General features: G+C 37.1%; 1 long non-coding RNA gene across 1 annotated transcript; it reads left to right on the forward strand.

The window, feature by feature from the left end:
* Nucleotides 1–1,928: 1,928 nt before the first annotated feature.
* On the forward strand, nt 1,929–8,038 carry LOC111546172. The gene is made up of 3 exons (XR_002732672.2): nt 1,929–2,153; nt 5,343–5,432; nt 7,707–8,038. It is a non-coding gene; the product is annotated as an uncharacterized LOC111546172 (long non-coding RNA).
* Nucleotides 8,039–16,082: the final 8,044 nt, after the last annotated feature.

Below are 16,082 nucleotides of genomic sequence, written 5' to 3' on the forward strand. Positions count from 1 at the left end.
CCCCTCTCTTTCCCAAGCATCTGTGCTAATCCTGGTGGAGCCCTTGTGGTGAAAACCTCAGACTCCGGTCTTCGTTTTCAGAATTCCTATGCAGAAGAAATTTTCTGTGTTTCTGACTGTGTGTGCACAAGGGCACAGTTTTGTGGATTACAGTGTGCATTTGTGGGGCAAGGTTTTGCAGTGTATGTATTTGTACCATGGTAAAGCAGTGGATGGAATGTGGAAGGGTTAGGACACATTTTCTTGAGGCCTTTCCAAGTTGCTAAATGTTTTCTGTAAAGCTCAAGTGTATAGTCAGGCTTGGATTTCCTCTTCTGACATTCTCAGCTGGTGACATTTGTACCTCTGGGAGTACACCAGAGTGACTAGAACTGAATGGTTGGCATAAAAATCTTCTGGGACAATGGGTAAAGAAAGATGTAAGATCTGTCTGCCCAGTAGCTGAAAGTTTGGTGTGAAAAGAAAACAAAATCAACTTCCAACTCAGTTTCTTGCCCAGTTACATTCTGCTAGTCAATCAAGTCATCCAATCCCAAATGCTTAGGAATTTTAATGTGATTCTGGTAGTTTGGAAATTAAGTACACAGGCCAAACATCAGAAGGCTTGGTGAGATGCTCAGTCCTAAGTAAAAGCAAGAATTAAACTAGAAAAACATTAATTGTTATAGTATCTCTTCCTGATGGGTTAGTTTATCTTATATGCCCTGAAAAAGAAAAAATGTTGCATTTGAGTAAGAAAATAAAATAAACTGAAGTGCACATGTGTCTGACGAACATCTATTTTTAGGACATTTTTGAGGTCTTAAAAAAGAGTGTAAGTAGCTTGGAAAGATTTTTCAAGAACAACATTTAAGTTGACATAATTATATTGGTTTGGTAGACTTTTACTTTAGGGTAATGGTTTCCTAATTTGTTAGGACCCAAGCAACACTCATCTGTTTTAACCAAAGTAGCTACCCTTTCGTTTTCTTACTGCCTTCTGATTTTGAGGTTCTGTGTGTGATTTCCACTGCAAAAAAACTGGAAGAGCATTCATTAGGTCATTTCTGAGAATCCTTATGGCTTCTCTAGCTGATATAATGGAATGAAAAGGGAGATAAATCATAGAGAAAACAGTGTAACAGATACTGCTAATTTTCTACCTAAATCATCCTCCTCCCACTATTCTACCCTAATTGTTCCTTACTTGCTGAACCCCCAGTTTACTCTAATACTTGAAGCTACCATGAGTTCAAGGATGGAGACCATCTTTGTCCCAAAAGTGAACCTCTATTGATCTGTATCAATCAGAGTAGTCTTAATTGCTGGCCAATCATTGTCTCAGGCATGGACATGTGCTCCAACTCTGGGCTATGTGGAACTAGGATCTCCTCGAAGCATCTGAAGAAGACTTTTCTAGACAGAGAAAAGCCTTTCAAGGTAAAATCTGTTTTCTCTGCTGGATTTCTGAACCAGGGTTAGCCACATAATTTGCAGGCCCAAGTGAAAATTTAAAATGTGAAGATCCTTATTCAAGAAGCAGAATCAAACATTTTCCTTTTTTTTTTTTTTTTTCAATGGTCTCTCCTTCTTGACTTGTCATGGTGGTTTTTATTTGTGCTTTGGGTTTGGGGTACCCTCAGAGACACCTACAGCCTCGTTCTGCAACTCAGCATGTACAGCACACATTACTCTGACCCCGATTCCCTGCACCTATACTTCAACCTCTGCTGCAGGCAGAGGTGGGCAGCAGCTGTTGGGCAGTGACTGGGAGCAAGTGGCCTAGAACTTGTCCCAGCAAGGATGTCAGGCAGGACTGCCCATGAGTTGGGGCTCTGAACCCTTGGTACATGCTTCTTTGTTCCATCATACTTCACTTACAAAGCACAAATTCTAAATAGAATGACTAATAATTCCAATACGGTGATCACAGAGCATTAGCACCCAAGCAGGACCTGCTGAACCTGGGGCCCTACAGGAGAGCACTGATGGCCCACCCTTGAAAGTGGTCCTGGTCTTCATGTCTGCATCAGCCTCAGCTATCTCAAGACCACAACAGAAACACAGCCAAGTTAGAGAAGAAAGACCAACAGCACCGGAGCCCTTCATATTATTAAGCTGCTAAATTAACTAATCTTGGAAACTTCTAGACTCAACAATTCTTGTGGTATGAGGTAATAAACCCCTTGTTTTGTAGGCCATTTTGGGGGGTTCTTTTATTAATCACAACTAAAGCATTACAACTGATAGGAAAGACCACATATTGGTGAAAAATGTCTACAGAGGGACTAGCAGGAGATGGTAAAGCTAAAGGAGTTTTGCTCTAATGTTCAAACTCATGTCACCTGCCTTAGAGAATACTGTTCCTGCTTTTCCCTAGGCACTCTGCTGGGCATGAGAGGCCCCCTGTACTCCTTGGACCCAGAGAACAGAAAATGTCTTCACTTACACTCTGCCCCCGCACATTCCTCCACTCTTGGAAGATTTAACAAGTTCAAGTGAGAAGATATTAGCCAAATACAACAAGAGGCTAAACACAACACCCATGTTGATTGATTGGTGTGTAAGAATTGAGATGACGGAAAGAGGTCACTCTGAGCTTCAGGAATAGCTTGAAGCTAACTAATCAAACAGGTGAGGTTTGTTTTGGGCCCTCCTACCTCCCTCATAATATTCTTCCATCCTTCAGAAGTCATCTACTACACAAAATTCTGGTTTCATACTTGGTCATTCCTGCTTATGGAGCTAACTAATAAATGTAAGGTACTATCTTCCATAAAGGGTTGGCTGCCCAGTGCCTCAATTTCCTTTAAATGTTTGTGATTTCATGATTCTTCACTGCTTTATTCCTGCCCTCCTACCTGGGACGGTGGATTTTGGGGACCTTGAGAAGTTCTAAATTTATAAAACTCTACTCAAATTTATGGGACTAAAAGAAGATTAATAACATCCTCTGGAAAAAGTAGCTCCAGAGAAAAGTCATATGAAAAAAGGCCCTTGAAGGATGTGGGTTTGATCACATATGCATAGGGAAGCCTTTGGTCCTAGGAGGCTGGTAGTTTTGCACACGTGAAGCTGTCTCCCTCTGGTTGAGGAATGGAGTATGATCCTTAGAAGCATCTTTATCCGCATTTTAAAAATGGTTAGGCATGAAGCATGCTTCCCAGATACGTCTAGAGATTAGCACAGGGCTCTATAAATTATGATTCTTTATTCTTATAGGTTGTATACTAGGTTGAAAAATATCCCCACAAAATTTATGTCATCCCAGAACCTCAAAGTATGAGCTTATTTAGAAATAAGTGTAATTAGCTAACATATAGTCATACTGGATTCAGTTGGGCCTTAAATCCAATGGCTGGTGCCCTTATGGGAAGACAGATGAAGACACACAGAAATGAAGGTCACTTAAAGATGGAGAAAGAGATTGAGTTCTATTGCCACAAGCCAAGGAACACCAAGAGCCACCAGAAGCTGGAATAGGCAAGAAGGGATCTTTCCTTGAAGTTTCAGAGAGAGCATGGCTCTGCCAACATCTTCATTTTGGACTTCTAGGCTCTGGAACTATGAGAGAATAAATTTCTGCTATTTTAAGCCACCCAGCTTGTGGTAATTTGTTACAGTGGTTCTGGGAAAAATACACAGGTGAAAAATAGAAGTAGACCCCTCGTGGGGCACATTGACCATCATGGACTAAAAAGGCTTGCAAGCTGGCCACTGACTGGGCCCTCCGTTTCACAAGGGGACATGGAGGAGTATTTCTTCAGCACAATGCCTGCTCACTGTTGTGCATCAGAAGCTGTGTTTACTTTCCGTCTCATATGAGCCCATGAGGTAGGAAATATTGAATTGGATGCCATCTCAAAGGTCAGCATGCCTGTCTGTTTATATGCCATTCACACTCCTCTGGGTTTCTCTCATTCCTACCTTTTCATCAAAATCCTTCTACCGAAGTCTGATCAAAAGGTCTTCCTGTATGAACTGGTGAGTTTTTCTCAGTGGCATCGACAAAAAGGCTGAAAGCTGTTGGAAGCTTCCTCCATAGTAGATTAGCAGCACATGGGTGAACCAAGCTCATACATTATTCAGAAAGGAAAAATGTGGGCTTTGACTGAACTTTGAAGGAATCAGCAGCTATTCCAGAGGAGAGTGCCCTATTGTTCTGCCTCACAGAACACAAAGAGCAAGTGGCATTCCTTACAGCATAGCTAATGGAGGGCACGCAGACACTGTGATGAACTGACCAGTGGACATCTTTCATGAGCTCTGAAATCCTGTGCAGAATGACCTATTGCTGATCAGAGGGAAGATGTTCACACTTTTTTTTTTAATTTATGTAGCATTATAACTCATTGCTATCCAGAGGAGGAGGTTTCTGGAAGATAAAATGGTGCCATCTGTGGAGCATGTATTTATCAACAGTACCAGAGTCCCCTTGGAAAGGTTACCAGGAAGATTAGGTTGACCTTTGGATCACTGGCAGGTCTTTCCCAAAAAACATGGGAAGCCTTTCCTGTGTCATGAAGCAAGAAAAGAAATGGTTGTGTAATTCAATTTTTTAAAAAAAATAAAATCAATACTACACGTGTTTCTTTGATACCAGAAAAAGATTTTCCAAAATGGGAAAAAGAAACCCTGACCAAAATGTTCAAGTGAAGGCTAATAGGATCTTCAGTCAAGAGCATTTACAAGAATTCTGAATTAATTCCTGGTGAAGTATCTATTTAAAAAAAAAAAAAAAAGGTAAAAGACTGCTATTATAGTCCTCCTGAAGTCCTATTTTATCATCAATGTATCTGAGTACATCTTGAAGTCATGATTAACTCATTTAAAAGTTCACTTGTATATGCTTATAACTCCTGTTCACAGAGGCCCAAAGCATTTTTCTAGTATTCACTTACTTGAAATTTTTTCTAGCTAAAAATACAAGCAAAAAAAAATAAGCTCATAAGAATAATCAATCTCAGAGACAGAGGAGACAAATAAAGAAAAAAAAAAGTGTTGAAAAGTAGAGAAGATAAATGGATCTGAATAACAAATGAAATTTTCTCTCTGGTCCCAGTACTTTTCTCCCAGGTGAAAGATTCCGGATGCTGGCATTGCTGCCACTTCGGATGCGGGGCCAAGGAGATTAATGCAGGAGGAGACCTCTTAAACAGGGGCTTTATCAAGAATGGCCTACCACATTCATTCATTGGCCCTCTGCCATCTTTAATGTCCAAGCTAGCTAGATCGAGACATGATTGTGTTTTTAACTAGCATTCAACCTTTAGGTTTTACAATGGAATTATTTCCCCAAATCTGCCACGTGTTGTTTTCTAGAGTGGATTGACAATTATTCTCTGGACTTTTTGGTAACCAAGAAGTTCTAGCAACTAACCCTGGCATGACCACCAGAATCTGCAGGGCTGAGAGAGGGAAAGAAAGGCAAAAGTGGACGAACGAAGCTGAAGGTAAGGATTATACAGCTGTTATCTGATGTAGAGCAATGTTATCCAAAATGTAACTTGTGGTGCATTAGAGGCTTGGCCAATAAAATATCAAAAGAAGACTGCCCATTTTTTTCAGTTTTAAATTATTGGAGAAAATACCAATAACCAATAAAAGGAAGCAAGCAATAACACTGCAAATTGCTCTTTCAATATTTTTAAAACTTGGTTCTCTGAATATAATTCTTAAGCACTGAAATTAGAAAGATACTATCATAAAGATCAGTTAGTATTAAAAAGACATCTAAAAAAACCCCTATTGTTTGAAATAACAAGTTAATAACCTTGTAATTAATCTACCTGCCCAGGATATTAATGAAAACAAGAATATTTAGTTCAGCCACTCTCAGTAACTCAATAAACTACGCTGGGATCAAATTGGTTACTTAGTGATCAGTGGTACTTATAGATTAAGAAAAGTAGGCTGGGCACGGTGGCTCACGCCTGTAATCCCAACACTTTGGGAGGCTGAGGCGGGCAGATCACCAGGTCAGGAGATGGAGACCATCCTGACTAACACAGTGAAACCCCGTCTCTACTAAAAATACAAAGAAAACACTAGCCAGGTGGGGTGACGGGCACCTACTCGGAGGCTGAGGCACGAGAATGGCGTGAACCCGGGAGGCGGAGCTTGCAGTGAGCCGAGATCGCGCCACTGCACCCCAGCCTGGGCGACAGAGCAAGACTATGTCCCCCCACCAAAAAAAAGAAAGAAAAAGAAAAGTAGATTACATTTCAATTTATTACACCATTTTATAGAAACATAGAAACATAGAGAACTCTAATTATAAATATAGTTCCCACCCAATAAGATCTTTTTTTAAATTCCATTATAATAAATGTGCTGAACACAAGTTTTGTTAAACTTCATGTTGGCACAAGTTTTGTTAAACTTCAGGTTGCTTCTCTTCCTTCAGGCGATTTACTCAGCAATTAATTATATTCAGCCTTCATAGTTAGCTTTGCTTCAGGGTTATTTCCCCAACTGGATTTCCCCAACATCTAAAACCACATCCTTTCAGTTTGAAAGGACTTTTTAAAGCTCATCCATCTAATGCTTGCCCTCTACTCCCCACCCACCCAACGAAGGGAATAATTTATATCTGGCTTTAACAATGGCTGGGGAATCTAAAATAATTATCATCTTATTGAAGATAAAGCATCTCAATATTACTGAAGAAATAAATAATATGTTTGAACTATTCAAAATATCCAGTAGTTTCTCTAATGTTGCACAGCTGTAGTGCACACCTTACCCTGTGAGCTGGGCTACTCTTCTCTAGCTGGGTAAGCTGAGCAGAAGCAGGCCGCCTTGTTACTTAGTGGGAGATCACCCAGCACTGACATATAATACAGGTCTTCCTATAAAATAGTGCCTAGAATACAAAGGGAAATCAAATATTTGAGCTATATGGAGGCTGAATATCAAATTTCCCCAACAATTGCATTGATTCACTTGACTAGAATTCATTCTGGAGAAAAATATCAGATCTGTTGAGACGTTTTATTTTTTAAATAGCTAATTAAGATGGTAAACAATGTACTTGAAATAGTCTTATATTTTGAGCTTCCTGTAGTATAAAATTTCTACTTTTAATGCATCTATTTTCTAATTATCTTTCTATAGTATTTAAACATATGTGTTACCAAGGTTACTGAGTAGATAATTTCTGTCAAGTAATGAAATTTTAAATATCTGGGAAGACCAACATAAAACAAATCCCAGTAAATGAATTAAGCCTATATTTATTTGCCCACTATGCTAACCATTGTGGGATTCAACAAACACCGAAAAAAGGGTATTATCTTGTTTATATTTTGCCTGGCAAATATTCCTAAATATGTGGATTAAACTGATCTTTCGTCATTACACCTGCTTGATCATAAGCGAAGGAAAGTGATTTGTTGGGGGAATAAATATTTATATTGATAGTCCAAATTTTGATTTTTAAAAACTGTCATTATATTGTCATTTTTCTGGTGTTCAGATTTTAAAAGCACAATTCAATTCATATAGTACTTAAAGAAAAGCAACATGATTTTTTATAAACTTATTTAATAATACCTATAATGCTTAAACTTATTAAGTAATTTGGTAATTTGAGAAATTTGTTAATATTGAGTGAAGCTATATGAATCATTCCAAGTAGGCAGATTTGCCCTAATAAAATTCTTTAGCATTTTTACACATAAAAATTATTTGCAATTCAATACTTCATCCCTTCATTCATTTCATAGATGCTATGGAACTCCTATCACATTCCAAGTGCTGTGTTGATATCTGGAGATACAGACAAGATCAAAGCAGATGCAGAGTCTTTCTCATGAGTATTTGAATCAGGTAATATGTTCCCCAAATTAGCAAAGTATCTCCCAGATTCTTTCTTTGATGATATATTTGAAATTCTAATGCTGAAAGTTAAATTATCAGGGTTTTAAAACTAGAAGCAGTCATTATCAGAATTTTATATACTATTTATTTTTAAGAACATAAATTGTCTAAGTCTTATTATCATTTTAAGTGAAGTACTTTGGGTAGTCACAAATAAAGTAATGGGCAGGTATTTAGTGTTCATATTGTGTGGATTCAAATCCATACTCTGCCACTCAGTATCTCTGGGATTTTGATGAACGATCAAACTCCCCGAGCCTCAGTTTTCTAATCTGTAAAGCAGAACTGATAATGGTATGTAGTGATTAAAACAATTTACTAGTTGTAAGTGCTTAGAACAGTTCCTGGAATATAGAAAATTTGCAGAGACATTTTAATTTTATTGTTTACAATTTAGTTAATGGAATGGCTTCAATAATACAGTAAAATGAAGATATTCAAACAAGCAGGAGGCAGATGAAGAGTATTGGCCGCAGGATGCAGGTGAAGAGTATTGGCCTCAGCTTTAGAGACCAGAGGTTAAATCTCAATGCTGCCACAAAAGGGTTCATGGAAGTCAGTAAACAATGCTTTTTTTTTTATTATTATTGTTATGAAGATACAGTGCATGGATCCCTCTCAATTGTCTATTCCTGTCACAAAAATTTGCCTGCTTTTTGTTACCATGTGAGAAGCAAACGAATTGAACTAAATGGTTTCTAATGCCTTGCCCACCTTGAAAATTCTACGGAACTGTGATTTCATTCCAATGGGCCATTATCAGGACTTGGCATTATTTTCATCAGTGAACCATTTCGTTAGAATTTTTTTTTTGAAATGATATTAGTAAATATTGAAGGAGGCTTCTCTCACAGAGCTTCTTGTACAAATTAAAACAGGGCAGTAGAAGGTTTTCAGGTTGGTGAAGTCAACTCTGGCTTTTAGTCAACCATTCCAAAAAACATTTTCTTTAGAATCCAAGGGCTTGCAATTGTTGTGAATAAAGGATAAAGAAGCTGTTCTGATTTATTAAATAGAAAGAGTACCACATATTTAATTTTTAAAATGTTTCAAATTGCTTTTGTATTTATTATTTCATTTTTTCTACCTTGGTGGTAATTTTAAGAAGAGAACTTCACTGGAAACCTGACACCCTAGGCTTTGCATTCATTATATGATTTACCTGTAAGGAACAGATTACATGTCTTTGAGTCAACTCACTTATATGGTGCCTTTCTCTTGTGAACATTTAAATTTTTTTTTCAAATAGTTACTTGGGAAAAGTTAGTCCTCAAATAGTCAAGTTATAGTTATAAAAAGAAAAATGAATTAGACACCCAAACACAGTCTTGAGATTTAACAGCCTTTGTAAGCAGCACATTTATTTCCATACATAGAGTTTTAATCATTGGCACATCCTACTCACAACTATACATTGGAGGTTAAATAATTATTTGAAACATTACCATGACATTTTGCAAAAGCAAACATACTGGACTAAAAAGAAATATATTAGTGGAAAGAAAAAAATGTTCAGCTATCTTACATTGCCTTGAGATTTTCTTATTAAAGATCCTTACAATATTGTGACACATTGAGGACATGTCCAAAAACTGAAAAATGTTAGGAAGGTTCAATGTAGTAGTTTGGCTCATCTTGGCTGAACATCATTGCCTGGTAAATCAAAAAAATAATTGTGCAGGTATCCATTATGATGATGAAGAGAAATGTTTAACAACAAAAACAAATTGGTCAATACAGTCATTATATACTATCAATCTTCTATTCCTCAACTTTTAAAATAAAGCAGTGGTAAAATTAAATCAATTAGTTTGCCAACAGATAGATATATATGGAACACCTGCTGTGTGTTTTCACCTGTGGAATATTTCGTAGGTTAAGACGTGTCATCTGTCTGTGGTGTGGTTTTTTTTTGTTTTTGTTTTTTTAGATGGAGTCTCGCTCTGTTGCCCAGGCTGGAGTGCAGTGGTGTGATCTTGGCTCACTGCAAGCTCTGCCTCCTGGGTTTACGCCATTCTCCTGCCTCAGCCTCCTGAGTAGTTGGGACTGTAGGCACCCGCCACCACACCTGGATAATGTTTTTGTATTTTTAGTAGAGACGGGTTTTCACCATGTTAGCCAGGATGGTCTCGATCTCCTGATCTCGTGATCCGCCCACCTCGGCCTCCCAAACTGTTGGGATTACAGGTGTGAGCCACCGCGCCCTTCATATAGCAGGAGAGGTCACATGTAAACACGTGAAACAATTCTTCCAGCTTCGTTTCTAACACCTTAGCCCAAGGCACCATCATCTCCTCCCCAGATTTCTGCATGTCCTCTGTTTCTTCACTTGCCCTTTTATAATATTTCTTCTACACAGGAGTCAATGATCATCCATTACACTTAAAATAAAACCTATACTGTTTAGCACAAGAGGAGGAGAAGGGTGAAGAGGAAAAGAAATCATGCTATTTTCCCTATCCCATACTTTTCAAATTTCTCCACAGTCTGACCCTATCTCTCTTACCCCATCTCTTGTCACTTTTCACCTTGCCCAGGCTGCAGTCTATCTTTTTCTGCCATAAGTAATGCCGATGGGAGTAAGTGTCCTTACCTGTCTTGCTCTTTGTATCTGCATTGTCTAGAACAATGTCAGGCATGTAGGAAGCATATAATAAATATTTAAAATAATAAGGAATAAAAGAGTATTATGTACTTTATATATATTGGTAGGCTAAATTTGCAAACTGTTTACAGACATTAAAGAACAGAATAATCATTTATTTTTATTTATTTATTTATTTTTGAGATGGAGTCTCGTTCTGTCGCCAGGCTGGACTGGCTTCAAGCCATTCTCCTGCCTTAGTCTCCTGAGTAGCTGGGACTACAGGCACGCACCACCATGCCCAGCTAATTTTTGTATTTTTAGTAGAGATGGGGTTTCACCATGTTGGCCAGGATGGTCTCCATCTCCTGATCTTATGATCCGCCCACCTCGGCCTTCCAAAGTGCTGGGATTACAGGCGTGAGCCACCGTGCCTGGCCCAGAATAATCTTTTATAAAATCATAATACATACCAAGTTCAAAAATAAAATAATTTTTAAAATAATTGGGACAGTAAGCATAAGGTAGACCTCATGGGAGGTTAAGCCTTGAGATGGGTCTAGAATAATAATCTGAATTTAATAGGTGAACAGGAGGGATGAAGTATAGCATTCTAGCACAGTACAAAACCAAACGTGAGCCAGGAGTGGGAGTAGATGTGTGAATGTGGTTGGAAGAGAACATTAAGAAGGCCAAACTGATAGACCCACACATTCAGATTAAGGAAGACTGGAAACGAAGTGTGGATAAGAACAGCCAAACTATTAAAAGACTTGGGCAGATCAGCAAAGGAGATTATAATTGATTAAGTAGGAAAGCAAAATGGATTAAATGTTTTTGAGGAGATTGCCATCACGACAAAAGTAGTGTTTTAGGAAGATTCATCTTGCAGCACATGGAAGGTGGAATAAAGGAGGTAAATAACTTTAGGTCGGAATACCTGCTGACCAATGTCAATCTTTGAGAATGAGGTGATAAGGTGAGGGCCATAGTATGAAGTGACAAAGATAGTAAGAGAAAGGGGACCAAACCATAGAGGACAAAAACAACTCATAGTGTGAATTTGGGTATGCAAGAAGGGAGAAAGTCAAAGCTAGTAAGACACAATGTGTACTAAAAAACACCCTTTCCAGCAGGAGACTGGAGACAAAGGAAGCCATATTGCTAAAGGTCAACCTTCTACACCCCAAAGATAAAGGTTACCCATGTGCTTTAAGTTTCTATATCTTTCTCAGTATTTGAACAAATTTAAAATATGTCATTCTAGAATCCTATTATTAGATTATGGCTCTTTCAAAGTCTCTCAGTGAGTTATACATCTATATTTATAGCTTTCTTATCATCAGTCAATCAATAAAGTGTTTCAGTATAATTTATAGGCTGTTTGTCATAAATATCCACTAAGGTGTCTTCCAAAACACCCCTTTTCTGCCTACTCCATTCACAGAAGTAGATCTGGTTGGCAATACCTGATTGAACACTGACATGGGCACCTGTTTTAAGCTGGTCCAGTTAGAACCTGGCCTTGAGAATTTTAACCAGTAAACAATAGGCAAAAAGGAATAGATGCATGTTCCTTACGGAACTCTAGAGAAAAAAAATCCATGAGTTTGGAGTAGTTTTGTCTCCATCCCTTCAAGTGCTTCATTGTTCAAGTCTTTTTTCATTTCTTTTGTCCCTTTTTATCATCTTCTGGTTTCTATTGTATACAACTCAAAGAAATTTAATGAGTACCTAGCATAAAATACTTACAGAACTTGCATCAAAGGCAGATGCAGATGTTTGTAGTGGAACTGGGAAATGAGAGCAAAACAAATGTAATTGTGGAACTTGGAAAGAAAGCTTGCACATTAATAAAACCCTTTGCAAAACTCGTCTAAAACAGGCAAGCAACATTTGACTCATAAACACAGGATTAGACTTCTGTTTGTCTTTCTCTTCCCAGAAGAGTGATGTTTTTGGTACGAGGTTTTCCTATGTTTTCCCAATTTACCATCTCCTTGGTCAAAGAAATAAAAACTTTTAAGTTTGGAAGGTATAAGAACAGATGAGCTGTGGTTTCATTTAAAAAAGATAGAAGGGTATAAAATCTAAATTGCCAGAAATAAAATGTGAGTTAAGACGTAACAGTTTAAACGGCGATGCTAGCTAGCTTCCCCTGGTCACTGGGATTCTAACAGTACAAACGCTTAACAGGGTTGAGACACCCACTCTCTTATGGATGGAGAGAATATGAAAACAGCAGAGCCTGTTTTTGTTAATGGCACCCAAGGATGTTTCTACTCACCCAGAATAGTTCTTCAGTTCATTAACTAAAATACTTTTGTATTATGGTAGATTGGTTTTGTATTCGCTTTACTTTGGAATATTTTATGAGATGCTTACAGAGGTAAGCTTAAGAAAAACTGGGCTTTTAAAATAAGAATCAACAGGGTGGGAGGCGTTGGTATATTCTTTCATTTATTCATTTATTCAAAATATTTCTTATGCTGCCAGGTATCATGCTAACAAAGTGATTTCATAGACTGTTTGTTTGATTTAAGGATTTGGTTACTGCTTACATAAATCTTGCTCTGATAGAAAGGCAAACATTAAGCAAAGAATTGTGTAATAATATGATTACAAACTGTGACAAGTAAACTGAAAGTAAAAGCAACTGACAGAAATATTATTTAGTTAGGAAAGCCTCTCTGAGGAAGTCTGGATGAGTGTGAAAGAATGACTGCATCTTAGCCAAGAATTGAGGAGAAATGGTTTGGAGTCAGGGAAAGGGCATTCTGGAAAAAGTGAAAAACTTATACAAAGGTTTTATGGCAGGAGAGAACTGAGTGCCGTTGAATAAATGAAAGGGGCCAGAGGGCTGGACCCTAGTGAAGCAGGAGTAGCATACAATCGGAGGAGGCTGGAAAACTGGGGAAGACAAGATAACATAGGTCCTTACAGGGTAGGTTAAGGATTTGGGGTTTTATCTTGAGTGCAACAGAAAGCATAACATTGAAATGCTGGAAAGCCTATTCGACCTGCTATGTTGAGAATGGGTTGTTGCAATGAATCAACAGTGGAAGCAGGGAGACCAGTTTAAAGGTCAAGGCAGTAGTCCAAGGAAAAGATGAGATGCCATCAATGGAGCAGCAATGGAGAAATGATAGCTGAGTTTTGGAATTAATGCACTTCTAATCCCCTAGATCATGCCTACAATTTGACTTGGGAAATTACTTTAAAAAGACATTTAAGGCTAGCCATATGGCATCCTTCCATCACTATTCCATCTGAGGTGTTTTTGCTTGAGTATTTTATTTTGCTTTTTTTAAAAACAACGTTTTCTATAAAATGTTGAAAAATAAAATATGTATAGAAAGACAAAAAAGAAATTCATTAATACATCATTTACATGTGTGTACACACACAAACATGTATTTATTTAAAAATAAAATTATATGAACTGCTTGTCATTGCTGTTTTACACTTAGCAATATGTTATAGATATGTTTCCTTGTTAGATTATGCAAATCCTGAGTCCTTCTAATGGCTTATTAGTCTTCTTACTCTATGAATCAACTATAACATATTCAGTATAGGAATTTAGGTTATTTTCAAATTTTTGTTACTACAAATAATGCTGCATTTCTATTATCACAAATTATCCTTCAGGGGACATCATTATTTCTGAACACTTTTATAAACACTCTAGAAAATATTTCTGTAAAATTAATTAGTAGGAATAGAATTGCTAAGTCAAAGGGTTTAAATACTACATAAACGTATAACTATTGGAAAGTTGCCCTCTCAACTCTTTTGGTTGAGATTCCAGCAGCTTTAAAAGTACTTTCAAAAATACTGGACTTTTACTAATCTGGTAAGGCTAAAATTATATCTCTCTGTTGATTTAATTTGCATTTAAATGACCACCAGAAAGGTGGAACGTTGTCCTACATGTTGATAAACTACCTGTATCTTTTTGTCTGAACTTTTTGTTATACCCTACTTCCTTTTTGTGTTATATTGTTTGTCTGTTTCTTACTGTATTGTAGCAACTCTTCCAATAGTTGGGATATTAGCCTTTGATGATGATATTTGATGCACATATTTTCTTTTACACTGTTTTGTCTTTTCACATCCTCTTATAGGCTGTTTTATAGTGAGGAGGTTTTAATTTCATATTTAGGGAGTCAAATTTGTCCCCTTTATAAATATTTCAACTTTGAGGTTTTATATCTGAATCTTCCTTACCTACTATATATCATTAAATACTTCAAAATAAGGAGAAACATGCATAATGTGTTCACTGACTTAGAAGCGATGGGCTTGAATTTCTAACAAGAAATTACACACATAAAAACATGGAGCCTGATAATCTCATAAACATGGAATTGGTTATGTCTCACTGATATAATTCACTAAATACTATCTAGGTGCTAGTCAAAAAGTTGAGGTTAATTGTTACCTGATTGTCCTAAGATAACCTACTCTTAATTCATGAGAAAAATTGCTTCCGCTTTTATAGGATGTTGTCAATTCTGGCCTGAGGACACAGCCTACACTCCCTCTTTTAAAATAATCTAGTGATAAACATTGTTTGTGACTTTTGTCTCCAGTAGCCAGTTCCTAAGCTTGTTATTACTAGGATCTCTATATACATTTAGACTAGAGACAACTGAACAAATATTACCAAATCTGTGACAAACAAGAAGTAACTCAGTTTGATGATAAGCTGTGATTAACAAAAATCATTTCAGCTACCTTCTTCTTGATGTATCATAACTGAATGCATTAAAAACAATACACAACCTTGAACCATAATTGCATTGTAGTTCTTTGAAGGTTCCTGATTTCATGCTCCTCAATGTAAAATGCTTCTAGACAGCATAATGTATTCTTTACCACAGTTTTCCTTTTGATGATTCAGTGCAAACTATAGCAAATATGTTCAACATATTATGGGAGCTTGTTTGATAAAGGCAATCAGGTTCCAAATGTTTTTGAAATGAAATAATCATATTAACTTGACTTGAAAGATTTGTTTTTAAAGATAAGTTGATGAACAAGATAGAAACTTGCAAGTTCTTGAGGCCATTGGGAAAAGTATTTCCATGGTTCTACTAGCAAGGGAAAAAGGAAGATATATGTACTCAACATCATCTTTGATAATTCCATTCTATTTGCTTCCCCAACTGTGTGTCATAAAAGATTCCTACAATATTCCTAGGACCACAAAAATAAGCCCTTCTAATCAAAGAAGTTTGGGGAACATGGAACTAAAAATAGTTACAGCTGGAGAGCTGTATTGTAGAAGAATCTGCAGGGCCCTTAAGATGTTGATAATCTTCATTAATCTCTAAGAGAGAATATTGTTTGTTGCTTTCTGAAACCAGAATTTATTTTCCAAAAAATAGGAGAAATACCTCTGAACGTTGCATGGATTTTAAGAACAACAGTCTTGGATAGGCTGCCCCACGGCATTCATTTGTCTTAACTACACTGACTTCATGTCTTTCCTCTAAGACTAGAAAAATATTAACTTTTTGTTCGTCTCTTCTAAGATTTACCACAGGCCTGACATGCTACCTGTGGTCTTCTTCAAGTTATCCTTTTAATTTCTGCTTCTTTACCTTTTCTTCATACAAAAATGTTTAGGATT

The sequence above is a fragment of the Piliocolobus tephrosceles genome, chromosome 11 (genome assembly GCF_002776525.5).
Source record: "Piliocolobus tephrosceles isolate RC106 chromosome 11, ASM277652v3, whole genome shotgun sequence".
In the NCBI taxonomy this organism is placed as follows: Eukaryota; Metazoa; Chordata; class Mammalia; order Primates; family Cercopithecidae; genus Piliocolobus; species Piliocolobus tephrosceles.